Here is a 13,280-nt window from a genome sequence, read left to right as displayed (position 1 = left end):
GTCAAGACAACACATTTTGGGCGCAATCAGTCTTTTGTCCCAATGAATGAAAACCTAAATTGGATAGAATTGTCATACATTTTTTTTAAGATTTTTTTTTTAATTTTTAAATTTATTTGACAGACAGAGATCACAAGTAGGCAGAGAGGCAGGCAGAGAGAGAGAGGAGGAAGCAGGCTACCTGCGGAGCAGAGAGCCTGACGCAGGGCTCGATCCCAAGACCCTGGGATCATGTCATACATTTTTTACACAATATTTAAGGCCATAGTCGTTCTAGTAGTATCATTACTTTGTATTTTTTTTTAAGATTTTATTCATTTATTTGACAGACAGAGACCACAAGTAGGCAGAGAGGCAGACAAAGAGAGAGGGGGAAGCAGGCTCCCTGCTAAGCAGAGAGCCCGATGTGGGGCTCGATCCCAGGACCCTGAGATCACGACCTGAGCCGAAGGCAGAGGCTTAACCCACTGAGCCACCCAGGTGCCCCAACTTTGTATTGTTTTTTAATGTAATGTCATATAATATTTATTCCTATACCATCCCTCTTCTCCCAGTCCCTCGTATTACATGGATTTTGCAGATTTAAAAGATATTATTTATTTCTTTGAGAGAGAAACTGTGAGAGAGAGGACAAGTGGGAGGATAGGGCACAGAGGGAGAGCGGGAAGCGGACTCCCATGTCGCCCAGAACCCTGGGATCATGATTAGAGCCCAAGGAAGACGCTTAACTGAATGAGCCACCCAAGCGCCCCCGTAGCTTTCTATTTTTAAAAATTTTTATTTATTTAATTTATTTATTTGACAGAGAAAAAGAGCACAAGCAGGGGGAGAGGCAGAGGGAGAAGACCTTAGGATCATGACTTGAGCTGAAAGCAGACACTTAACTGGCTGAGCCACCCAGGCATCCCTGCCTCTGATAATTTTTTTTTTAAAGATTTTATTTATTTATTTGACAGACAGAGATCACAAGTAGGCAGAGAGGCAGGCAGAGAGAGGAGGAAGCAGGCCCCCCGCTGAGCAGAGAGCCCAATACGGGGCTCGATCCCAGGACCCTGGGACCATGACCTGGGCCGAAGGCAGAGGCTTTAACCCACTGAGCCACCCAGGTGCCCCTCTGATAATTTTTTTTTTTTTAAAGATTTATTTATTTATTTGTCAGAGAGAGAGAGAGGAGCGAGAGTGAGCACAAGCAGACAGAGTGGCAGGCAGAGGGAGAAGCAGGCTCCCTGCCGAGCAAGGAGCCCGATGTGGGACTCGATCCCAGGACGCTGGGATCATGACCTGAGCTGAAGGCAGCTGCTTAACCAACTGAGCCACCCAGGCGTCCCCCCTCTGATAATTTTTAATTGAAAATTGGAACTCAGACTGCCTCAGTGCAAGTCAGAGGAAAGAAAACAACCTCTGTTTTTAAACAGTACATGAGAAGCATCTGGGTGGCTCAGACTCAGCGGGGAGTCTGCTTCTCCCTTTCCCCCTCTCCCTGCTTGTGTTCCTTCTCCCGCTGTGTCTCTCTCTGTCAAATAAATAAATAAAATCTTAAAACTCAAACAAGCTAGGGGTGCCTGGGTGGCTCAGTGGGTTGAGCGTCTGCCTTCAGCTGGGGTCGTGATCTCGGGGTCCTGGGATCAAGCCCTGCATCAGGCTCTCTGTTCAGCAGGGAGCCTGTTTTGCCCCCCTCCCCACCGCCTGCCTCTCTGCCTACTTGTGATCTTTCTCTCTCTGTCAAATAGATAAAATCTTAAAACAAACAAAAAAACAAACAAACAAAAAAAACTAAAACAAACTAAACAGCACCGGAATGAAAAGGTAGTGATGTGATGAGGAATTAAGAAGTCACAATTATGGTTGGGATGCACAAGCTCCTCTCCCATTGGAAGCCTATGAGCCCCTTCCAGAAACCAAAGTCAGAGACCTCAGTCTCTCATTATCTCACCTACTTCAGAACAAGGACTCTCTCCTCTGCATAATATTCAACAGATACCTTGAATGGGAGAAGAGGTGAGAGGACCCCAGAGTTTGATCCCTGCACTACAGTCGAAGATTCTGCTTTCATTTTATGAGCCCCCACTGTGTCTACTTACTGGTCAGGATGCCTCCTCCTAAGTGTGCACAAGGACACATCACCAAGCCAACCCAGCAGGCAGCTTCCAAGCTCACAGGATGGGTCTCAGAGAGCAGAGCTGCACTCAACATCCTGATGCCCAGTGGCCTCAACCAGGGGCTCAGACCTAGGAAGGGAGATGACCCTAGAACTTAATTTCCTCCAAGGAGATTAGTATCCTGGGCTTAACAACACAAAGCCAGGGAGGTGCTTGTTGCCACCTAGTGAGTACTTGATAAACACTTGACGAACCGGATCTAGAGCTTAAGAGAAACTGTACAGGCACACAGCTGCCTTTAATACCCCTGCTGGAAAGAAAATTACCCTGTCAGTGAAGAAGAAAAGGAGACAGGGAGAGAAAGATTTTAAGACGTCTCTTAGCTGTTTCTTGTGTACTTTACCTGTCTTTTCTTCTGATTCTCACAACAGCCCTGTGTGATAGATTACCAACCATCAGTAGCATTGTCCTTCATTTGATAGCTGGAGAGTTTTAGTGACCACTGCTAGTATATAACAGAACCACTATTTGAACCCATGTCTCTCTGATTCTCAAGGTCATGTGCATTTCCATTATAACACACAGTTCTTCTGTCAGAGAAGAAATTATTTTAAAACGGGGTGCCTGGGTGGCTCAGTGGGTTAGGCCTCTGCCTTCGGCTCAGGTCATGATCTCAGGGTGCTGGGATCGAGCCCCTCATCGGGCTCTCTGCTCAGCAGGGAGTCTGCTTCCCCTTCTCTTTCTGTCTTCCTCTCTGCCTACTTGTAAGTAGTAGGCAAATAAATAAATAAAATCTTTAAAAATAATAATAATAATAATAATATAGGGTGCCTGGGTGGCTCAGATGGTTAAGCATCTGTCTTTGGTTCAGGTCATTATCCCAAGATCCTAGGATCAAGTCCCACATTGGGCTCCTTGCTCCTTGGGAGGTCTGCTTCTCCCTCTGCCTCTCTCTCTCTCTGTCTCTCATGAATAAATAAATAAAATCTTTAAAAGTAATAATAAAATAAAATAATAATGTAAACAAAAATAGCTTCTGTTTAGGGACTTACAACTATGCCAAAGTCTGTTAAGATTTTACATAGATTATCTCATTTGATGCCTACACAAACATTACCTCATTAAATCTCACAGCAAGCCAGTAAAGTAGGTATTGGTCTTATTATTTCTATTTTATAGATAGATATGCTGAAGTCCATAGAATTAAGTATCTTGCTCTAGGTTTCATAGCAATTAAATGTCAGAGGGCAAAAAGAAAAAAATTCTTTTTTTTTTAAGATTTTATTTACTTGTCAGAGAGAGAAAGAGAGTGAGCACAAGCAGGGGGAAGGGCAGGCAGAGCAGACAGAGTAGGTAAGCAGGCAGAGGGAGAAGCAGGCTCCATGCTGAGCAGGGAGCCCAATGCAGGACTCAATCCCAGGACACTGTGATCATGATCTGAGCTGAAGACAGACATTCAACTGACTGAGCCATCCAGGTGTCCCAAAAAAAAATTCTTTAAAAGGAACAGAATGGAATAAAAGAAGTACAAAAGAAGGAAAGGAAAGGAAAAAAAGCAAAGGGATAGAAGGCGGGGAAGGAAAGAGAGCTGATGACAGTGTAACTGGGTCCGTGGGGTGGGGGGCTTCTACAGAACCGGTTTGTAATGTTTTCTCCTAATCTGAGTAGTGGGTCATGGGTGTTTCTTTTAATATTATTCTTTAAACTGGGGGCACCTGGGTGGCTCAGATGGTTAGGCATCTGCCTTCGGCTGAGGTCAGGATCTCCAAGTCCTGGGATTGAGTTCTCTTGAGGTTCCCTGCTCAGTGGAGAGCCTGCTTCTCCCTGAGGTCTCTACTGGAAGAATCTGCTGGGTTCCCTGCTGTGATGCAGGCTCCGGCCAACAGATGGAGCCATTTCCTCCCTACCCTCTCTTCAAACTGCTTATGAGGGAAAGCTGTTGCTCAAAACTGTGTGGTCCAGGGGCGCCTGGGTGACTAAGTGGGTTAAAGCCTCTGCCTTCCGCTCAGGACATGATCCCAGGGTCCTAGGATCGAGCCCCACATTGGGCTCCCTGCTCAGCGGGGAGCCTGCTTCCTCTGCCTACTTGTGATCTCTGTCCATCAAATAAATAAAATCTTTAAAAAAAAAACCTGTGTGGTCCAGGGATAGGAGGACTGTGGCCATCACCAGACACCAAAGGCTAAAGAAAGGTGAGGGCGGACTACTGCCAAGAAGAATTTTTTATATCTAAACCTGGTGAGGGCTGAAAGAACAGTCAGTTCCAGCAGAGTTTGGGCCATATCAACCTTATAGGGGCCAGATAATTCTTTGTTGGGGCTAGGCGAGGTGTGTCCTGTGCACTGTAAGATGTTTCATGTCTCTGGCTTCCATCCACTAGACGCTAGCAGCATGCCCCTACCCCCAACTGTGACAACCAAAACTGTCTCAAAGATTGTCAAATGGCCTGGGGGCAGGGGGCCCAAATCACCCCCAGTTGAGAACCACAGGTTCACACCCAGTGGTGGTGTTGGGACAGTAGTCTATATAGAATGGAGTCCTGGTGACCTTTGCAGAATGTACTCTGTCCTGAAAACCCAGTTTCCAATGCTCTGCAGTTGGAGGAAGGCCTTTAAAATAAGGTAACTAACCCCCCTCACCTAATAAGTAAGAAAAGCTAAGAGGGTCTCAAAGAAAAGGGGGGAGGGGAGAATGAATGTGGAGTTGAAACCCTCATAGTTAGGACTGGACTGTGACAGTGGGGGTTATTTTTATCCCCACTTTTTTTTTTTTTAAGATTTTATTTGTTTATTTGACAGATAGAGATCACAAGTAGTCAGAGAGGCAGGCAGAGAGAGAGGAAGGGAAGCAGGAAGCAGGCTCCCTGCTGAGCAGAGAGCCCAATGCGGGGCTCGATCCCAGGACCCTGGGATCATGACCTGAGCCAAAGGCAGAGGCTTTAACTCACTAAGCCACCCAGGCGCCCCTTTATCCCCACTTTAAGATTAAAAAAGAAAGAAAGAGGAGCGCCTGGTTGGCTCAGTCATTAAGTGTCTGCCTTTGGCTCTGGTAATGATCCCAGGGTCCTGGGATCCAGCCTTGCATTGAGCTCCTTGCTCAGCAGGAAGCCTGCTTCTCCCTCTCCCACTCCACCTGCTTGTGTTTCCTCTCTCACTGGTTTCTCTCTGTCAAATAAATAAACAAAATCTTAAAAATAAATAAATAAGAAAAAAGAAAGAAAGAAAATTCAAGGCTCAGAGAGATGAAGAAAATTGCCCAAGGTCAAATAGTTAGGAAAGGATAGAATTGGGATTCAAACCTAGGACTATCTACAGAACCTTATGTTGCAACTTTGGAACTCCAAGAATCTTATCTTTCATTTATTCATTTTTTTATTCATTCATCCATCCATGTGTTCACTTACAACTATTTAATTAGCTCTCACTTTGTGCCAAGCTCTGGGAATAGAGTGATGAATGAGACAGTCAGTCCTCCCATTCATTGAAGTTGTCTAGTGGGGGGATAAAAATGATAAATAAACAATCACACAAGGAATTATGTAACAGTTATGATAAGAGCAGTGGAAGAAAAGCTTACAGAGCTGTCTGTACTAGCTCTCCCTGGGTATGTGCCTTTTTGCAATATGACTTTTGTTTTCTAAGATTTTATTTATCTATTTGTCAGAGAGAGAGCACAAGCAGCAGGAGCGGCAGGCTGAGGGAGAAGCAGGCTCCCCACTGAGCAAGGAGCCCGATGTTGAGCAGGGATCCCGATGCTGAACAGGGAGGCCGATACAAGACTTGATCCCAGGAACCTGGGATCATGACCCGAGCCAAAGGCAGACACTTAACCAACCAAGCCATCCAGGCTCCCTCAATATTACTTCACAGCAGGAGGTTACCCTATTTGTGCTGGCCTTGTGAATTTCCTTAACCAATAGATAAAATGGAAGAGACATTGTTATGTGACTTCTGAGCCTTGGCCTCAAAGGGCCCTGTAGCTTCTACTACCAACCTCTTATTGCCTGAAAACCACCATGTAGGAAAGCCCCAGGTTAGCCTCCTCGCTGTCCCAGACATTCTAGCTGTCCTGGCTGTTCCCATCATTCTAGCTGAGGCTCCTGACATATGAGTGAGGCTATCCAGGAAGAGCTAGCACCCAGTCAACCCAACAACTGATGGCGGCTGCACTTTGCCAGGTCACCCCAGGCAAGATGGAGCTCAATCAAAGTCACAGAAGCATGAGCATACGCATGGTTGAAGGTGGTTTGTTACCCAGACAGAGAGAAGCCATTCAAAGCCCTACCCTGGTCTGGGGTTGGGGTGTGGGTTTTAGGGTGGCGTCCTTGAAAACATCAGATTCAAGCTGAGACCTGGAAGTAAGTAGGTGTCAGCCTGGGAGAGAGTGAGAGAAGAGTATCCAGGTGACATAGACACCAGTTTGAAGGCCTTGAACTAAAAATGAACTGTGGATGTATGAGGACCTAAGCAAGGAATGGGTAGCATAAGATGGTGTGAAGAGAGAGGTGAGCTCAACACTGTAAGCAATGACCAACGCGTGGAGTGCTTTACTAACTACACGCTGCCCATCTCCAACCCCAGATCTACTTTTTATAACATTCTGGATACACCCACAGGCTGTTCCAAGCATGTAAATTTCATATACCCTGTATGTTGAAGAATTAAAAAGTTGAAAATATAGATGGACATTAACCTGGCTCCCAGAAGCTGGGGAAAGGTTGAGTCACAGTCTTCTGGGGATGAACAATATGAAGATGACAAGGCAAGCTGAGCACAGGGGAAAAAAATGTGTTTTTAATAGCTGTGATGACCATCTAAGCTATTATGGCCGCACCTTCACTGATCTGAGCTCATTCTTAAATGGAAATTTACTTGAAAAGCCCTTTCTTTGCATAATGGAAAGGCAGGCTTGTCTAATTCCATTTCCCCAAGGTAATAGCCCCAGGGTGTAATGGGATGCCTTGCTACCAGTCCTGCTCATCAGGGGCTCCCTGGGTAACCCCCTTCTCGATGTCCTTTATCCCTGACTCAGGAAAGTCCCCCTAAGGATACCTCACCTCCAAGGTCACTGCTGAGAACCGTAGGGAAGAGGGAGAATTGATGGGACTGACATCACTGTGTTGCTCATTCTCCTGGGGAAGATGATCCAGCAGGAGCTCCCTCAGCAGGGGCACCGTGCTGAGCCTGATGGCAGCAGACTTCTCATTAGGCAGGCTTTCCCAAGGACAGCTGCAAGACCCCACAGCCAGGCCATTGGAGGAGGGCATGCTGGGTGTGGCTCCATCCTTACAGAACCTGGACACTCCTGCCTTTCCTCCTGTTGGGAAGAGGGTCCTACTGCTAGGCCCTACCAAAGAGGGTGGGGTTTTTTAACTATAAAAGTGAATATTTGCTCAGAACAACACAAGAGGTCACCAAAAAAATTATACATTTAAGAAAACTGACAAATCCCCAAAGCATGACAAAATCCAGGGAGGAAAAACCATATGCATTTATTAATTAACTGCCTGACATACCTCCATAATACATTTTCCCCTACGTTTTAGGCTGCAAAGTTTAAAAAAATTTTTTTTTAATTTTATTTATTTATTTGCCAGAGAGAGAGAGAGAGAGAGCACAAGCAGGGGGAGTGGCAGGCAGAGGGAGAAGCAGCTCCCTGCTGAGCAAGAAGCCCAGACACGGGACTCCATCCAAGGACTCCAGAATCATGACCTGAGCCAAAGGCAGATGCCTTAACCAACTGAGCCATCCAGGTGTCATTTTTTTAAAAATTTGAATCCTGGGGTGCTTGGGTGGCTCAGTGGGTTAAGCCTCTGCTTTCGGCTCAGGTCATGATCTCAGGGTCCTGGGATCGAGCCCCATCGAGCCCCATCGAGCCCGATCGAGCCCCTTCGAGCCCCATCGAGCCCCTTCGAGCCCTGGATTGGTTCTTTGCTTAGCAGGGAGCCTGCTCCCCACCCCATCCCACCCCACCCCCGCATGCCTCTCTGCCTACTCGTGATCTGTCTGTAAATAAATAAATAAAATCTTTTTAAAAAAATTTTTGAATCCTTTCTCTTCATCAACCCTGGCTCACAAGAGCTTCCTTTTGTTTTTCTTGTTGTTGTTGTTGTTGTTGTTGTTGAGGTATATGATACATACAAGTACATATTTTCATAGGTGAAAAGTGCAGCACTGTGAACAATAATACAAATAGATCCATTTTTAAAATAAAGCCAGAGCAGCCATTTGGAGGAACTGTCTTGCACGTCCTGTTTTCTAAACCTTTGAACAGGACCAAATCTCCAACATCCCCAGAAGTCAGCAAGAACGAGAAAATCCTGTTTGAAAAGACATGGACTTTTGCCTAGTGACTACTTCACCTGACCAATCAATGAAGTACAAACCCAGTCCTCCTTTTCAGTGCCAATGAACTTGTCTTAGAAACAATTTACCTCCTCTTTCTTTTCTCCCTCTTAAAAACCCGAGTCCACCTCCTATAATCAGGACACCCTTTGGGGTTCTACACAAATCTGTGTGAATATTTGCAAAGAGTTGCAATTCTTTGATCCCAGCGCTTCGGTTTTGAATTGGTTTCTTGATTTTAGGTGAACATTCCAGTTCGATGATCTTTTTTTACATATGCATACATTCATATAACCACCACCCAAGATATAGAACCTTTCTGAAAGGTGTCTACTCTTAACCCAATTTTATTACTAAATAATACCATTTTTTTTAAAAAGATTTATTTATTTATTTATTTGACAGACAGAGATCACAAGTAGGCAGAGAGGCAGGCAGAGAGAGAGGAGGAAGCAGGCTCCCTGCTGAGCAGAGAGCCCGATGTGGGGCTCGATCCCAGGACCCTGAGATCATGACCTGAGCCGAAGGCAGAGGCCTTAACCCACTGAGCCACCCAGGTGCCCCAATAATACCATTTTTTTAACATTGGCTGAGGTCCAGGTATTAGTGCTTTATGTGCATGGTATCATTTGATCCTCACAACAAAGGACTGTCATCATCTCCATTTTATTTTATTTTTTTTAAGATTTTTATTTATTTATTTGACAGACAGAGATCACAAGTAGGCAGAGAGACAGGCAGAGAGAGGAGGAAGCAGGCTCCCTGCCGAGCAGAGAGCCCGATGTGGGGCTCGATCCCAGGACCCTGGGATCATGACCCGAGCCGAAGGCAGAGGCTTTAACCCACTGAGCCACCCAGGCGCCCCCATCATCTCCATTTTACAAATGAAGAAACTGAGTCTTCGAGAATTTAAATACCTTGCCTAAGGTCACCCACAGAAGCAGGTGCCAGTGTGAAACTCGAACTCAGGTCTAGCAGACTCCAAGGCCCATGGGCCTAAACATTGTCCTAGCAGGTTACACCTACTGGCACCACTTCAAAGTAACCTCTGCCTCCCCCATTTTTGTATTATTTTGCTTATGCTCTTTAAAAGTTAGATAGAATAATCTCCACTCCCAGTATCCCTCCTCCTGCAAGCTCAGGGCCCGATTTCTCTCTCCTGAAGTAGACATCCAAGGACCCTCTACTGTCCCATTTTTTCTGAAGACCACAGGAGCCACTCTGGTGGGCTTTTAGCCCTCCCTGAGAAAACAGAATAGCTCACACACTTTCCCAGGGTCCATGAGGGGAGAAGGTGCAGCTGAGAACTGGGCATGCTCTTTATCTGGAGTTGGAGCAGAAATGTCACAGGCTTTGGCGTCATGTGGTCTTTGGACAAGTCCTGCTTCAGCTGCTTCCTGGCCAAGTGACCATGAGCAATTTGTCTTCTCTCTTAGAATGACAGTTTCCTCATCCTGAATAGGAGGATATTAAGAGAAGCTTGCTGATAGGGTTGATTTGAGAATGAGATGAGATCACGTCAGGCATACAGTAGGTACACAAAGACTGTTGCGTTTCCAACAGGCACAGGATCCGATGTCCTTTCACACATGCCAGATTACCAAGTGTGTCCAGGACAGGAAAACAATCAACCACAATAAATTTAGAAGTGGTGGAAATAAAAACAAGAGATAAGGGAGAAAAAAAGCCAGGGAGGTGAGAGACCCAGGCAGAGAGAATGAAGTATAAGCTGGGAGTCCTGAGTTGGCACCCAGGCTCCGGATTGAGCCTTTTCTGAGGCAGCATGGCTCTGAGCATTTAGACTTCACTTGTCTTTGGATAGTCTTCCAGATAGCTCACAGCTTGCACATGACTGCTCCAAGACCCACCTGATTGTTGAAGGCTAATAAAATCCTTATTTCTCCCTTTCTCCTTGCTCTGCCCCTGAAGCTGAGGCTGGTCCTAAACAGTTCAGTAAACACATCTCCACATGGGTGACCTCATATAGATGTGGCACCTGGTTTAGTCCAGGCTTCAGCCAGTGCACACAAAGACATGCACGAAAGACCTTAGCAAGAGAAATGCAACTTCTCTCCTGTGTTCCTAATTTGGGACGGTAGACAAGAAGGCTAAATCCACACCCCTCCACACTGCCTGAAGGAGAAGAAAAATCATGAGTGTCTATTGACTGAGCAGCACTGGTGGTAGGGTGGGGAGGGACGAGTATGTAGGCCCACTTGTCCAAGTCAAAGCTAACCGCTATGCCTAGTTTTCCATAACCCTTACAACTTTGGGAGGGAAGAGTGTCATTTCCTCCTTTCCGTCTAGGAGGAAATTGGGGCTCTAAGAAGTTAACAGCAATGTCACAAGGTCAGTGGGTGACCAAGCCAGGATCCAAACCTAGTCTTATCTCTAAGGTCTTGTCCTTTTAACAAGTACCATTTCCATTTAGGTTAACCTTTGTAGTAAATGCTAATGTTCCAAGTTGAGAGTTGAAGATTCAGAGAAATTTAGCAACTTGCCTGCAACCACAGAATTATTGCTTGGCCTCAGTACTCCCATTGCTAATCTCCCACATCTCTGTCGTCTGCTCTCAAGGAGCCTGTCATCCTTTGCTCGGATTGGAGCTAGCAGGGTAAGTGTCCATCTCTGATTTGCTCCCCCATGGTGCTGAGTGGGTACCTGGTTGTGGCTTCCATTTTTAGTCAGTGCTGGCTAATTGAAACTAATCCCAAATGGCTGCCAGAGCTTCTCTTCAGCTCCTGCCCCTTAGGGTCCCTTGGGTCCATAACAGTGTGATGACCTCAGATTGGGCCAAAGGCAATAACCAGGAGCTGCCGGCACTCAGCCTGGGGTAGCAGCCAGAAGGCCCCAGAGTAAGTCTGATTTAATCCCATAATGGAATGTGACTCAGATAAGGCTTTTATCAATCATTCCTGGGCTGTGGGGGAAAAAGGACCGTCCGAGAATCAGGAAGGCATGCTTTCCTCCTATCCTGGGGCTGCCCAAAGGTATCCAAAGGCCTGGCCCCACTGGAAGGCCCAAGGGAAAGTAGGGGTATCAGGGGGCACTTGGAAATACTTGGCTCAAATTTTCAGGACTGAGGGAATAGGTGGGAGAGGAGGATAACTGGTGAATCCATATATTCAGGCAGAGAAGACATCAAATCCTAACACTTAATAATAATAGCAGCAATTATTTATTAGGCATTGTACTAAGCATTTTATGCCTGTCAATAGATACTATTTCATCCTTATTACAGAAGAGGAAATCAGACTCAGGCAGGTAAGTTACCTGCCCAAGGTCACACAGTTACTGCAATGGGAGAGCTGGGATTTATACAGAAATCCACCTGATTTCCTGCCCTCCTGGCTCACCCTGGCACTGACTGCCCGGACACAATCACTCTTGTTCACACACTCCTACGCTAGTGCCTCACGAGCTTATCCTCTTCCTGGAAGAATTCCAGAAAGCTTTATACAACCACAAGCAGCAGCCTCCCCATCACCCCGAAAGGGAGGAAGTAAAGGATAAAACAAGGTAAACTGACCAATCAGGAGCAGAGGGACTACACACTCCCAACCCCCCAACCCCCAGGGGCAGCCTCAGCAACGGAAAGTGGAGTCTGGCCTTCTGCCAACTGCTTTCTGTGTCCCTCGCTCCCTTCCTCAGCCCCAACCTCCCCACCCTTGCCTCTCATTTTCTCCTAGATCAACTTTACTTTCCAGGTCCCTATCCCATTGGCCTTGTTCATTCAAGAACACTTCTAAGTACCCACTATTAGCAGTAGACTAGGGATTCGCCATCTTCACTAGACAGGAACATGTACAATGCAATTTTAATAGTATAATAGCTAATACTTACTGAGCACTTACTATGTGCCTGTCACTTTACTTTCATTCTGAGTTGGAAGCAGGCAGAACAAATGGTAGCTTTTATGTCAATTACAACAAGACTAAGTCAGACAAGGGAAGAGAATTAATATTCCATGAGCTCTTGCTATGTCCTAGGCTGGGAGACAGAGCACATGGTAACAAAGAACTCGGGCTCTGGGCTCAGGCCAACTTGGGTTAGAGATCAGTTCCATTACTGCCTAGCTGTGTGTTTATAGATAAGCTAATGCTCTGAGTCTCAGTTTCTCCATCTGTAATATGTAAATAATAATAGTTCTTATCTCCTAAGGTTGAGAGGATTAAAGAAATGATTTGTATAAAGTCCTTAGCAAATTCCCCAACAGGCAGTAATCAATGAGTGTAAAGTAATTGTCACTACTTATTCAAATAACAGGAGGGTAAAATAGCTAAATAATTCCAAAATTCTTGAATAAAAGATTTATTTATTTATTTTAGAGAGCGAGTGGCTGGGGGGTGGGGGGGGAGGGGTAGGGAAAAAGAGAATCCCAAGCTGACTCCTTGCCGACTGAGCTACCCAGGCACCCCCAAACTTTTTTAAAGCTCTTCAGGCCTAAGCAGGAATTTCTTTATGTTCTTCTTTAACTGCATCATTGTAGGTGACTGGACTTAAAATGACTGAGCTCTTAGGGGCTTTCCCAGTCTTTCTGACTGCTGCTTGGAAGCAGGCCTGACTGGAGCTGTTATAGCAGCAATGGTTTGAGGAGAGCACACATAGTTCTAAACATCTGGGCTTGGGTATGAAATTGCCACTGGAGAGACAGAAGGGAGGTCTTTTTGGATTTGTGTGCTTCCTATATTAGTTTGCTAGCGTTGCCAAAACAAAGTACCACACACTGGGTAGCTTAAACAACGGAAATGTACTGTCTCACAGTTCTGGAGGCTGGAAGTCCAAAATCAAGGTGTCAGAAGCTTGGGTTCCTGCTGGAGGCATGTGAGAGAATCTG

Source organism: Martes martes (assembly GCF_963455335.1).
Source record: "Martes martes genome assembly, chromosome: 5".
Lineage (NCBI taxonomy): Eukaryota > Metazoa > Chordata > Mammalia > Carnivora > Mustelidae > Martes > Martes martes.
The sequence above is the reverse complement of the archived record's forward strand: the minus strand, read 5'-3'. Positions refer to the sequence as shown.